The sequence below is a fragment of the Triticum dicoccoides genome, chromosome 4B (assembly GCF_002162155.2).
Source record: "Triticum dicoccoides isolate Atlit2015 ecotype Zavitan chromosome 4B, WEW_v2.0, whole genome shotgun sequence".
NCBI lineage: Eukaryota > Viridiplantae > Streptophyta > Magnoliopsida > Poales > Poaceae > Triticum > Triticum dicoccoides.
In genome coordinates, this window is record NC_041387.1 from 635114269 (window position 1) to 635128431 (window position 14163).

A 14163-nucleotide genomic window follows, 5' to 3' on the forward strand; every position below is an offset into this window, starting at 1 on the left:
TTTGATCAGGTGCACAGCCAAATAATCTTTCCTCTTTCCCTACTAATAAAGCAGCTAATGCTTCTGGTCGTCCGTCATCGTGGCCGTTTTGCAAACAAGCTCATAAGTTTACATGAAATCAACCCGCAGTCCTATTTTAAGTTTAGAAAACGTTTCATTTTTACATTAAACCCCCTATCCTCCACCGGCAGCTTATCCATTCCCGTTCTCCACCACCGGGCGTACGCGCCGTCCAAGCCCAGGAATAGAACGAGGCGTCGCGGCAGGGGTTGTCTGCGGCCCACGTGAGCGAGGCGAGGGGCGGCCCGAGACGGTCGATAGTGGCGCTGTCGTCGTTGTCCGCGAGGTAGAGGGTCGCGGCGCCGGTCGCAGGGAGGACGGGGGCACCGGCGGCTGGTGAACTCGGAGGCTGCGGCTGTGCGACGACGTCCGTGGTGGTGGCGACAGCTACGACGACGCGACCACGATGCGGCAGGGGATGGAGGCTTCCTCGCCTAGGCTCGGGCGCGTCAGCACGGCGTCGGGCCGTTGCCGGTGGCGTCGAGGCCGGCGCACGCACGGACAGGGCGCCCAAGGATGAGCCGCCGCGACGTGTGGGCGGGCTGAGCCGGGCGTTCAACCACGATGCGGCGGGGATGAAAGCCGCCTTGCCGGGGCTTGCGGGGCAGCACGGCGTCGGGCCGTTGAGCAGATCTTCTCCATCCACGAGTCCAACTTCCTGTTTGGCGCGCAGGCGCTGGAGCCGGCAGGGGCGTGCTCTGCGGGGCACGCTCGCCGCGGCCGTGCTGGTCAGGCTCGAGCGCTGACTGCGGGAGCTGTCCGGGAACCCCGAGGCCCGCGTAGCGGACTACTTCAAGCAGGGTCCGGCGCCGGATGGTTCCTGGCGGCTGCGTTGTTCGCGCGCCGGATGCCGGCGGAGGCGGCGTGCGACGTCGTGGCCAAGAACCGCAAGGTGTTCTCCGGGCGCCACGGCCGCGGTGGGTTCTTCTCCGGGGCCGATGCAGGTGATTTTCCTAATGGTGCTGCTGACGCTGAAAACCCAACCCCTGAAGCACTAGAACTAGAAGTGCCCTCTCTATGGCGCATCACTCATTGATTCCAGATGGGCGACATTCTGCTTCGCAATCAAAGAGCATAGTTTTTGCCTGCTATCATTGCTTACATATGAGAGTAGAGATAATTAATTGTGCTCCTGACTTGCTTTTCTAACCTAAGTGTTCCTAGGATTGCCTTGTTTAATTGCATCAGAATATTAGCTGCCTGATAAGGGTAGAGATAAATGCCTTTTCCTCTTATATTTATCTTTATGTCGGTGGCGCTCTTGTTTAATTTCTCAACGGTTTTTGCCGCTTCCAGTTGTTGGATTCATCAGACACATTGCCTTTTAGACTTGGCAGTGGATTTGGGATTATTGATGGCCTAGCCACTGAACAGCGAATGACGGAGTCAGATGTGGCTTGAAGCGCAAATGCTTCACCGAACTTAATAAAACTCATACCTGCACATGGAGCAGTCCTGAATGGTTCACCATTCAAGACACCACAAAACTTTAGAAGTATCCAGACTTGCTAAACTTTTTATTCATTAACAGTGAGAGAAAGATGTCTTGACAATTTGTCCGCTGGAAAATCTTATTTGCTATTTGTTTCATGTAGGTTTTGTAATTGCTTGAAGTTGTCCAGTTCAGATGTCCATACACTTCAATGAAATACCCTGAGCTGCTTTCCAATCTGAGAGTTGAATCGAAGGTGTGCATTTGAACCCGTGAAATTATTATTTTGTTTTTTCGTATCTCATCAGTTTTTTGATTCTTAGATTGAAGAGATCCTACGGAATTCTACAACATCTGAATTTGGTAGTGTATATTATTTTTCGGAGAGAGGTGATTGAATGATTGATCTTGATGTGTTCCATCAAAAGCTTATCTAGGTTGCTTGTTCAGTCTTGTTCATATTGGGTTTGAGATTATTATGTTCTTCAAGTTGCTTCTCTTGATGTTTAGATGTCTCAAGAACTGCGTACACAATTGAGCGAGTCTGAGAAAGGAGAGCTAAAAGAATCGTTCCATCATATGCTGAAATGGGCCTGGAGATATAATAAATATCTTGAAGAACAGGCAGCCCAGCTTCACATGTTAACTAGCTGGTCGAAAACTGTTGAAGTGAGTTGTGTGTGTGCATGACCACTTAATCTTTTCTGTTGGGAATTTCATATTGTAACCCGCTTATTGTTAATTTCAGGTAGCTGTATCAAGAAGTAATAATTTTAAGACATTGAAGTTCAGAACCTCTATTGAAACTCTTTCGTAGTATTATATGAACTTCTGTATTTGAACTCTTTCATAGACGTTTATACTGAGGTTGCTCTTCTATAGACATTTATAGAGGTTGCTCTTTTATTGACATTTCGAAGCAAGCCGCTAAGCCCAAGTCTCGAATCAGGATTGTCGTCGTTCGTCAGTCCCAAGTATTTGAATTCTTCCGTATCTCTGCTCTTGATTACATATGGTGCGAGATTCTAATTTCTTGGACTATAGTGCAGCTAGGAGATTGTGGCGGCAGCGGTGGGTTTTGGGTCGGTGAGCTGCAGGGATTTGCTGGACGCACGCCATCACATGTCGAGCCACACATAGTGACCGATGGTGGCGGATTAGAGTTGGAATTCAAGAGGTTTGTGTGGTTTCAGTTATCCGATGATTGGGCGAGAGCGGAGCAACAGAGGCCGGCCAAGAACATGACCAGGGATAACACATCTTGCTTGATTTCCCGAGCGACCCAAGGTTGGTTGCATCCTGCATGACCTCATATTGTTCATGAGAGTTTTGTGATGTTCTTTTTTTAGAGAAGTTTTGTGATCTTAATTCATGAGACATTTGACGTGATACTATGTGGCTGTAAACGTAATCTGCAATTCAGAGCAAACAGAGTGAACAAACCAAGGACATGCAGGTTAGTCCGTTAGTGTCTTACTTTTCTTTTTGTAATTCTATCGTACTGTATAGTTAGTACAAAATCATCAAATATTCAGGATATGTTTATAATTTTGTGAAACTGAAATGTGCAACATGTTCAGTGGACTGGTGAATTATAATTTTGTGAAACTGAAATGTGTTACTGAAACCTGACTGGTGATGAACTAACCGATTCACACAAAGGCTTGCTGATAACAACTTGAGTTGGCCGAGTCTCGCCGAGTTGAGCGTGGAGTAGAAGGTGTCGAGTGAACTTGAGTCAGTGTCATTCGCTGTAATGATCGCCCGGGCGGCCGTGTAGCTGTCTTAGATGGAGTCCAGGGGGAAGACCAAGAGGAGGTGCGATAAGATTGAGCTTTCCAGAATTTTGGGGAGGTGGCGCTTGTCGCACTGCAAAACTTTTATTTGTATATGTTGCATGCTACTACCTCCTAATCAATATGTCATTGAAATGAAGTAGATGCAGCTCTTCATAGATATTGTCACATGTTCTGGTTTGCAGGTTAAATATTTGATGCCCTCATTTTGGTAATGAGAGCAATGCAATATTCTGAAGGTCACACATGTGAGGGAAACTGGCATGTGTCTATCTCTCAGGCTGGAAACTGCAATTTGTGTTCTGAGCTACGAGCTCCAAATAAATTAGTTTTCTCTGTTCTTCAAGTTGTTATCTTATTTCAGGATTGGCATCACTAATAATGCGGAGGGGTTTTTCCATTCAATAAAATATTAAATTCCAAATTCGTTGCCAGTTTCTATAAGTATTGTACTATTTTGTTAGATTGTTGTTTGCCATTTATATTAATTGCCATTCTTACCCACTTCCTCTGATTGTAGCTCTTTGTGTGAATCGGTTAGTTCATCACCAGTCAGGTTTTTTAAAATTTCAGGCAAGTAAATTGATATGCAATGTACAATCAATTGATGAATTGATAATTTGGTGTAGCATGGAGATCGATCTCATTGGTACATATATTCTTCAGTTGGAATAAGGCAATCTGTATGTTGTCTATAATCTCACACTTGAGTTTTGAGCACTGTTCTCACCTTCTTTACTTGATAAAAAAAATCATTATTCAACTTTGTTCTCTCATGATCACATCGCAAGTTGTATGGATATACTTTAATAATACATTGCCCCAAAAGGTAATTGGCTTTGACGTTCATTCCAGAAGTTAACTCTTTCACCTCATTTTCTTCAAAGGTTAAATTTTCCCTGTATGAAATATATATAAGATAAATAATATGCATTTTGATCGTTCTTAATTTGAATATGCATTTGTGGCCATATATCCTTGCAAGTAAGTGATGTGGATCTATGTGCAAGGAGGATAGGGGCATACGATTTTTTTTCTCCCGTTGCAACGCACGGGCATGTTTCCTAGTAATAATCAAATATGACTAACCTATATGAGGGTTCTTGTGAGTACCAAATCAGAGTACACCTCTCTCCAGTTTGGCCTTGCAAAGTGTGTCCGGATCTGTGAATTAGCTGTCAGGAAAGCAAGCGACCATGGTGTCTGAAATTTTTTGCGGTTAACAGTGGGAGTGAGAAGGGGGGAGAAGAAGAAAGCCTTGCTGTCGGAGGTGATATCCACTCTATTTTTTCCGTGTCGAAGCAATTGAACCATGGCAATCAGAGCTGACCTCACATCTCCTTCCTCATACACACTTGTAAGGTAGTTGAGCATCTGTGTTGCATTCTCTACATCAAGAGGTTAAGTTATTTTCCTTCTACAAAACTGTACTATGTGAGACATTGTTTACTGAAACTGTTACGCTTGAGTAGTACAGTACATCGTCATCACTTTCATTAACTTCATTTATGAGTCTATGGCATCTTTGAGCCATTCAAACGAGCCTTGTCCCCTGCCTCCATGGTAACCGATAGAGATCTAATCACTTAATCAGTTTGATTCATTTTGGTTCATGACAACCGTTCTCTAAGCTTGTGTCATGTAGTCCATCAACTAAATGTATTATATTAGCATGTCTAATTATCAATATCAGTTTTATTGATATTAATTTACAATATGGGTTGTATATTATCTATAATCATTATAGGTATTATGTTGTCGGTCGCTTGACTTGAAGGGCATAATTTTCTCACCCCGTAGCAACGCATGAGCTCTTTTGCTAGTGCTGCTTAGTCGGGGGAGCGGTAAAAAGTACGAGCGGACATGGCTCTCGCGAGCCCGCTTGCGCCGGCGGCGCCGCCGCCCCGATCTCTCTTCTCCGGCCTCCCTTGCACCTGCCCGGTCCAGATCCGGCATCCTCTCGACGCCCTCTTGCAACCTACGCGCTTCTCCTCGCGGGGTGACGCCATGGGTGCTCATCCACGACCTCGACCCGCGCCTGCGTCGGCCGCGACGGCGGCGGCCATTCCGGCCGTACCGAGCGCCGGCTCCTCGCCGCCCGCTGCTCCAGTTCCCGCGACCGCCCTCGCCTCTCGCCGCCCCGACCCACGACCTCGGCCCGCATCCGCGTCGGTCGCGACGGCGGCGGCCACTCTTGCCGTGCTAAGGGCCGGCTACCCGCCGCCTCCCGCTCCAGCTCCCGCGTCAGCTCTCGCCGCGGCCGCCCTCGCCTCCCGCCGCGCCGACCCAACCGTCCAAGGGCGAAGGGTGGCCCGTACGCTCCTCGGGGAGGAGGCGACGACATCTTCGGCTTCGACAGAGCCCTCCGCTCCCGCTTCGTCTCTAGCAGCGCTCATCTTCGAATCGTCCCCGACAGCGCCCGCCGACGCTTCCCCGGCCGACTTAGACATGGGGCGGCATGTGTCCTGGGCTTCCCTTGGTGACGGGGATGTTGACGATGAGGAAGAGAAGGAGTTGGCCCCATTGACGCCATCGGCTGCCAAAAGCTCTGTCCCGGCAGCTCAGCGTGCTGATCAGTGTGTGATGCCCGAGAGGGAGGCGACTGGAGGATGGCAAGATGTGCTGCCTCGGCGTGGCCGGCGCCGTCTGGAGTCGCCAACTCCGGCATTACCCCCTCGTCCCATTCCGGCTTGGCTCTTTGGTAGGTGTTGCAGATGTCTTGCTCCTGGTCATCGAGCCGCTGATTGCACAGATCCCTTGAGGTGCTGCCGCTGTTTGGAGAACGGCCACTTGGCGCGTGGGTGTCGCAATGCTTGGCGTCCATTCAGCTCACTTGCATGCCTCGCGATGCCGCCACGGTCTCGCCTCGACACCGAGCATCACCGAGCTCCAACTCCTTGTGATGGTTCGATGGTATCCCAGCTCCCCTCCAAGGTGCTTCACCACAGGTCCTGGGCATCGGTCGTTTCCGCTCATGCTGAATCGGCAACCCCATCTGATGTGCTGCTCTAGTCCACTCTAGCTGCCCAGGCTGAACTCCTGGTGCGCGTTGGGAGCTTTCTAGAGCGAGCGGAGGCTGCTCTGGGAAAGCTCTCTCTTGTGCCGGCTGTGTTGCAATCCACTCCTGCGCCACATCCTCCTAGCGAGGTTGATGTTGGTGGCTCAGTGGAGAACAGAGTTGGGGAGCTCTATGGTTGTTTCTCCCCTAGAGCTATGGACAACTCATCGTCGCCGTCTGCCTTGCCCATTGTGATGTCTACAGTTGAGGGCGGGACCATTCCCGTGGTTGTGCCTCCGGTGCTGCAGGTGATGCCCGAGCTTCAAGTGTTATGTGCGAGCTCTGATTCGCCTCTATCAGTGGAGCATATGATGGTGGACACGCAAGCAACCACGTGTGAGCGACATGATTCAACCTTGACATGTGAGTCGAGTGAGGTGAACTCGGCTGCGCACTCACATGTGGCTTCTGCACCCATTCCACCCCCGCCAACGGATAATTCCAATGCTCTCTTTGCAAAAGAGCTTTGTGACTTGCTTGCTAGCGTGGAGACTGTTAGCCCTGGAACTGGAAGGGCGATTGCTTGCCTCCTGACGGGAACGACATTCAAGGGCAAATACAAGAAGGCGAGTGACTGCCCTCGGTCTGGTATAGTGAAGGAGAAGCCACCAAGGTGCAAAGGCAAAAAGAGTGGCGCCGCGCCCGCAGCTGCTTAATGGATGATTCCCGGTCCCTCGGCTCATCCTCATGGTTTGGGTCGTCATACGTGGTTTCGATGTGGTCCACTATCTTTCGTTGGGATGTTCTTGTCGGGTTCAAAATTGTGGTGTACAAGCGTGAGGAGTTATTGCGTGTTAGGAGGGTTTGGCGGGTTGCACGAGTGCTTGTGGGGTCATGATTGGTGAGTAACCCGATTATGGTCTTATTGTATCGGTTTTAGCCCGGTTTTCCGTACATTAACCGGGCAATTCTCTTCTTAATTAATCGACGAGGCAATTCTTTTGCCTCCGTTTCGAAAAAAATGAGCTCTTTTGCTAGTTGAACATATAAATCACTCTATGCAACCTGCCGTTCTAGCGCCAACACCGGTTGAAATCGATCCGGTATGCTCGATCTGCCCCTCTGGCCGTTTTTTTTTGAGTATCAGTACAGACATAAGCGCTCATATACACACGCATACACTCATCCCTATGAACGCACACACGCACACCCTACCCCTATGAGCACCTCCGAGAGACTGAGCCGGCATATCATCTTGAGATTTACGAAGTCAGCGTAGGCGCCTCGTCGTCGACGGGAACGTCTCCTCCCACTGAAAGTGCATCGCCGGAAATCCTGAAATAAATCCAGGAATAATGCGAGCACCAGGATTTGAACCCTGGTGGGTTGGGGATACCATTGTCCACCTAACCAACTCAACCACGGGTTGATTCGCTGCCTCTCTGGCCGTTGTCAGCGTACTTTTCATCATCGTGGTAAACATCCCTGCACTCATTTTTCTGTACACCGCGTGATCAGGCTAGAGCGGATGACGACTGGGCCAGCCTTTTGCGTGGGTCCATGTGGCAGTCACGCCGTGTGTGCCTGTCTGTGTCCGGGTGGAAAAGCAGACCAGGCCGATTGTGGGCGACGTGAGGCTGTCAGCCGGGTCGGTGGATTGGCGCTGGTCTACTCGCACCCTGCTTCCGTGTACCTAGCTGGGTCTCTTCCTCTTCAAGACCGTTGATCCCATCCGTCTGTCTATTGGGTAAGTGCGGCGTCAGGTAAGGTGAGGTGCGCTGAGCTCCTCTGTTTTAGCCGCTGGTTAAAGGCTTGCCTCGCTCGGTCAGAGTTGGTACTTGGACGCGCGTGGCCTTGTTCCGTTGCAAATGGCCCCTATCCACGCTGGTCCATACATGTCAGTGGGGTGGTTGTATCCTCTTGGGTTTGCTTAGGGCATGTACAATGCATAGCCTTAAGGTGATGCTTTGCATGCCATGTAGGATCGGATATGACGTAAAGTAGGTTTGGATAGGGAAGCAGGATCCTCTTCAAGGGGCGGGTGCTTGAAGAGAAAAAGCGTGGTCCGGTGACAAAAGCGGAAAAGGTTGGAGTGAAAAGTAGAGATGCATGTGTACTAGAGTCTTTATTTTTTACTCCATCCGTCCGAAAATACTTGTCATCAAAATAGATAAAAAGGGATGTATCTATAACTAAAATACGTCTAGATACATCCCCTTTTGTTCATCTTAATGACAAGTATTTCCGGACGGAGGGAGTATTTCTTAATGAGGCCTACTAGTGATAGCTTGCATTGAAGAGGAAAAATAAATGTAGGTGCTTCAAATTACTTTTTATCATTGAAGAGGAAAAATAAATGTATCCATATGCCACCATTGTACATGCCCTTAGGAGTTACAGCGCCTGCAACCACTGTTGCTGGCAGGGACGCGCGTGCCTCTCTCTCCTTCCCCAGCAAGCCTCGCTTCGCCCAATCCCCGCCTCTTCGTCCGTCTCCGCAGGCCATCGTCAGCCGCCGCCGTCGCCCGTCATTGTCTTCCTCACTGCCTGCTTGCCAAAGGGGAGAGGGCGTGACAAAGGGCGTGACAAAGGGGAGCCATGGAGGAGGAGGAGCGGCCGCGGCAGCAGGAGCTCGCGATGGCGGAGAAGATTCCGTGGCGGTGAAGCGGAGCTTGCATATGTGCGGACCGCACTCCGCAGGAGAGCGTGCGACACCGGCAAGGCTGCGCCCACGTCGCTGAAGTAGCAGGGGAAGCCGAAGGAGGGGGCGCGGCATCCCGTGGCCGCGGTAGCCGGCGGGGCGGCCTACGTCGCTGAAGTAGCAGGGGAAGCCGAACGAGGGCGCGCGGCATCCTGTGGCCGCGGTAGCCGGCGGGGCGACGCGGCATCGCTGCCTCTGCATCCACCGCCGTCCCTTTGAGTCTCGCGTGATGGCCGGCAGGGTGACAGGAGGAGGGGCACGGGCACTGCTGCGCCTAGGCTCTTCCTCCTCGACGAATCTAGGTGAGAGCCACCAGCCCCCGCACTTCTCCACCCCCGTTGCTTTTCCTGTTACGACCCTGCGCCCCTGTTGTGCTCCTTCTCTACCTCCACCACTCGATTTGATCCCCATAATTCTCATATTTATTTGTGTGGAATCTGCTTTATCTATGCCTGCTATGTGTTCGACAAAAATCGAAGCAAGCTGAGGGGAAGATTTTGTGCTTTGTTTTGTACTCAGTTATTTCATATTTCCCTGAAACTTATCTCCAATGAACTGAAATTGTTTGGCATCCAGTTTCTTCCTGCAGGTCATTCATCATCTCATCTCACCGCACTCATGCCACATAACCTGGTGAGCTTACTCTTTACTCAGTTCTATGTACCACTTCTGTAGCTTTATTCACTGAACTTAGAGATGGTGTTTGCGCTTAGTTAGATGATGCTTGCTCGATTCTGAGCATGCTGGTTGCAGTAATCAATCTATTTGATATGGGACCTATAAGCTATCCTTGGTTGATGTTTGGTTACAAATCCTGGAGCTATTTTTGATGTATTGACAGAAATTTGTTAGAAAAAATATTACCCATTATCACCTTATTTGGCTATAGTTCATCTTTGCAATTAGTTCTGTTAGTAAAATGAACTGAGAATGTTTGTGGATTTTTTATGGCTTGGTATCTTGCAGCTACAGCCGCGCGCTGTCTGTGGCGAGGGATTACTTCTCCTGTGCAGCAATACCCTTTTTGGAGTGTCCCATGTTTGCAACTATCCTTATCCGCAGAGAAAAACAAAGGGACAAACAAAGTAAGCTGAAATGTCTTATCCACTTGGCTTATGTTTTTTTGTACTGATGTGATTTGGCTTGGCTGAATTAACTATTTTCTGTATGCCCACTTTTGTGTCTCATGTGTTGTTTAATGTTGAGGGTCGTTCTTTCATATGTAGGTCCGGATGCAAGGCAGGAAAGGCGGTAGTAGGTCGAGAGAAGTGTAGAAGAGGGTTCCTCCAGGCTCCATCCGTGTACGGTGTCAGTCCGATGCCTCGGGTATATTTCTGCTCTTCGTTCATTTCTTCATCTTCAGTTGATGAATCATCCCTCTACTGTCTTATTGAAGGCATGTGGCAATGTTGGGGACCAGCGAGGAAGATGCTGGTGTACATCCTTTGGAATAAAGTTGGAGTAAGCTCTAAGCACCACGGAGCCTACCACGCACGCCATCTTGTTTAGGAAAGGATTTATAGTGTAAGTAAACTATACAACCAAATGATTGTTCCAGAAATTCAAATTTGCATTTGCACATGTACAAGAGCATCATAGATTTTTGGAATTGGTGTTACAAAAAAATGGTTTGACTTGTGTATAAAGGTAATGGAACACCAAATTTCACCTATATGGGTTTAATGATAGATAATTGTTAGAGTAGTTTTGCCATGTTTGACATTGCCTAAAAGGGAATATCATATCAGGTAAACCTTGAAAACAAGAGAAATGGTGGTATTTTCTACTGTAGGTCTCAATTTACTGAAAAATGCAGTCTTCATTCCTGAGTTATATATTTGTTGTTCTTGCTTTCTTCCAGGTCTCTGATATAACGGTTCAGAATAAATATCCAGTGAAGATGATGCGTGACGAACAGCATGGTGATAATCCATAAAGCCCTACATTGTTCTTTTGCTCGCTGGTGAATTTACTAGTTTCTGATTGCATGCCAAGTAGTCGAGCAGACACTTTCTTCGTAGATTGGTTGTTTAGTTTCATATGCTGAATGCTTTGTCGAGTGCGGTGTCATTGCAACAGCAGAGCTCAAACATCCTTAAAAGTATGTCTCAGGTTTAAGAATGCTAAGCCCAGCAGTCTATAATGCATATATAAAAGAAGGAAACTACACAATCATATCCTTAGAGTGCATAAATATCATCTATGCTGTTGGGAATTATAATGAAATATTGGTAACTGAATGAATACTCTTGTTAACTCACCGTGTGATGGAACTAAATTGAACAGAGACATATTCTGAAAATCAAAATTATTTCTGAGTTTGTATTCTACTCATACACATCTTCATATCCACCAGCACATTCAAATTGCATATATGCATGGAGTAGCAGTACGATTGGTGACAAAATAAAAAGACAGGATGCTGCTTTGCAGAAAGTGGTCGTCAAGTAATTATTCTGCTGTTGGAAATCGCCCACGATCGATCACAATTCACATCAAGTCGACGAACACGACACACAAAAACTTTTGGCCAAAGGCACGTGCCATGTCTTGTTCTTCTCTTTATTTCTTTTCTATTTTCTCCACACGATTACAAAACTCATGCAGCTTCATGTGTGTGTGTGTACACACACACGCGCGCGCCATGAGCCCATGACCTAATAACTGAACCGAGTAGTGGAATAATGTTGGTGCAAATAAATGTTCTTTGAGTTTAGATGATGCATGGATAAATAACTCTATGTGATTATTTATTTGCCGGCACTGATTACATTCCCCATGCGTTCTTGATGTTCCCACCCTTTGCCCTGCTAATTCACGAATTAGCTTTCAGACCCGATAACTTGTTATGCTGTGTTGCAATTAAATAGAAGTATGGATCTAGGAAATTCATGACTAGCTATTGGCCTTCCTATCAGCTGTAGAGAGATGTCTGGTCAGCAGATATATGTGTCTGAAACCTTTGCATTGTGTACATGCTATACTCTGTAATAAATAAAAGGTAGTTTAATTTTTTATTATGCCGCCAAGATACCCAATCAGACTGATTATACATACACCCAAAACAATATATTAAGTCTGAACTATGAAACTATACTCAAGAGGAAAGGTTATACATCAATCCTTTCTGCGGATTTCTTATCAGCTCATTCTGTCCTGTGTGATTATTTTATGCCAAGCAAATTGCTAGATATATTCATACTCTCCGTTTAACCATAACATCAAGAACACCCAAAAATTAGCAATCCTAACAGGTCTGCTGCTTGCGTGCAGAAAGTAACTATCAAAGAAGAAGAGTTAGATGCTAACGACATACCTGTCGAAGATATCGGCGGTAAGCATGTGTCGAAATTCATGTGTCGTACAGGTTATTTATGCTTTCCCTTAAGCCATTCTTAGCCAACCCCATGCAGTCCATGCGCTATGCATAAGAACCACAGATCGCTCAAGCAGCGTCGAAGCCTGCCCGTGACTGTTCCAAATGCATGCTTATCAATCCAGGTCCGACTTCTGTTCCACCAGTCTACTTCAAAATGTTAGACATCCATTAGTTACAGATGTTCACGCTGCTTACTTCCTACCTTACTGCTTCATTGTTTTATTACAAAAGCCAGCTTTGAGGCAGAAACTTGAACGCAGAGGTTCACACAGCAATGTTTGCCTCAGCAACAACGCCACAGGTAAATACATAGCCGGAAAAGAAAAGTTGTTTGCAATTGTTCATATACCTTAGTTTCCTATTCCTGACTCTCTTTGTTCAGAACCGGACCATCGATGGAAAAGGGCCCATTTAGCTGATGGGGAATACATTGTCCATGGGAAAAACCTGGCTTCCTTTATGTTACTTGTGTCGCTTTGGAAACATAATAAACACTATGCATTTCGTGGTGAGAACTACATAGATGAAAGATGAGCTGAGTGACCATTGTATGTGGGGAAACAATGTGACCCTATACAAACGCCATGTATAAGATCAATGTAAATGAGCTGCATGAACTGCCTTCGTACCTTTCTTTGTACATCGTTAGTCCTTTTGGGCTATCATGCTACCATGACCTCAAGTATAAACCATTATGTATAAAGATACTATATAAGTATCCATTTACATGGTGTTTAAGTCCACTACAGATCCAACGTAGGTTTGATATTATCTTGCCTGGCCTCATGCAAATCTTTCTTGCATAACAGGATATACCTGTTCAGTGATTTCACTCCCCTTTATTGAAATTTTATTGTTTCTTGCTCAACTATATAGGTTATGATAAATATCATCGCGCGGCTTATGGAAGGAGCTGCTGACAGGAGTATCTTAACAACAAACTTGACGGAATTCTTCACATAGCAAACATAGATGAAGGAACGATGTATGCCTTCACCTTTAGGCGCAAGGCAAAGTGCCTCCGCCTCTGTCTAACCATTCACTCCATATGACGACACCATCATAAACCTTTAGTGTCACCTATATACAGCTTGTGTGTCGGACTTTATGTTTATAATGCTCCTTGCTATCTCTACATTGGGTAATGTTAGTATAGATATTATAGATCGTCCATTTGAAGTACTATAAGTATCAACGCAGATAGATAAGCCTATATTTCTCTCTTCCTTAAGGTGCCCTACAATAGTCACATAATGCATGGTTTTAATTGGCTTTTTGCGCCATGGGCGCAACGGGTCATCTAGTACTATTAAAAAACCATAAACTTAGTTAGCTACCAGCCTCCATTGTGGAGGTTGCGCCACCGCAGTCCTCCATCCCAGCGGCAAGCGTCTGCCGCAGTTCTGTTTCGGCATCGGTACCCTCCACTTTCCCTCTACTATTCCTCCGCAGGCCCTCTTGGTGGGCTGCAGTGTTTGTCCATGGAGGCTGCGGCGGCCGAACATGCCGTCTGCGTCCATCGCCGGTTGTCTTCCTCTTGCGTCCGCCTCCATGTCACGTGTTAACCGGGCCAAAACTACATGGACTACAGTCATGACTGAGCAGCCTGCTCGACTGTCTGTCTCCTCTTAGTGTGTCGGGGCATAGGCGACACTCCCACATGCCTCGCGATGCCACTACAGGCTCTTGTTCTTCCACACGGATGATGAGTTGACGACATCCGTTGGATGACTGCAACTGCTATGTATATACTTGTGAGAGCATATGTAGCTGGACTTGGTAAATCCGGGCCCTCAA

At 47.3% G+C, this 14163-nt stretch overlaps 2 long non-coding RNA genes across 10 annotated transcripts; both read left to right on the forward strand.

The window, feature by feature from the left end:
* Positions 1-215: 215 nt before the first annotated feature.
* Positions 216-4137, forward strand: LOC119291933. 4 transcript variants are annotated; one of them, XR_005142747.1, is made up of 4 exons: positions 216-1004; positions 1656-1748; positions 1816-2161; positions 2241-4137. It is a non-coding gene; the product is annotated as an uncharacterized LOC119291933 (long non-coding RNA). The 4 variants fall into 4 exon arrangements; XR_005142749.1 differs by having other exon boundaries at positions 1816-1882; positions 2003-4137; XR_005142746.1 differs by having other exon boundaries at positions 1816-4137.
* Positions 4138-8661: 4524 nt separating this feature from the next.
* On the forward strand, positions 8662-13528 carry LOC119291934. Of its 6 annotated transcripts, none has more exons than XR_005142753.1 (10): positions 8662-9289; positions 9564-9620; positions 9954-10072; positions 10214-10313; positions 10384-10511; positions 10849-10909; positions 12261-12321; positions 12401-12488; positions 12598-12667; positions 13243-13528. It is a non-coding gene; the product is annotated as an uncharacterized LOC119291934 (long non-coding RNA). The 6 variants fall into 6 exon arrangements; XR_005142755.1 differs by lacking the exon at positions 13243-13528 and adding an exon at positions 12749-13006 and having other exon boundaries at positions 12387-12488; XR_005142750.1 differs by lacking the exon at positions 13243-13528 and adding an exon at positions 12749-13006.
* Positions 13529-14163: the final 635 nt, after the last annotated feature.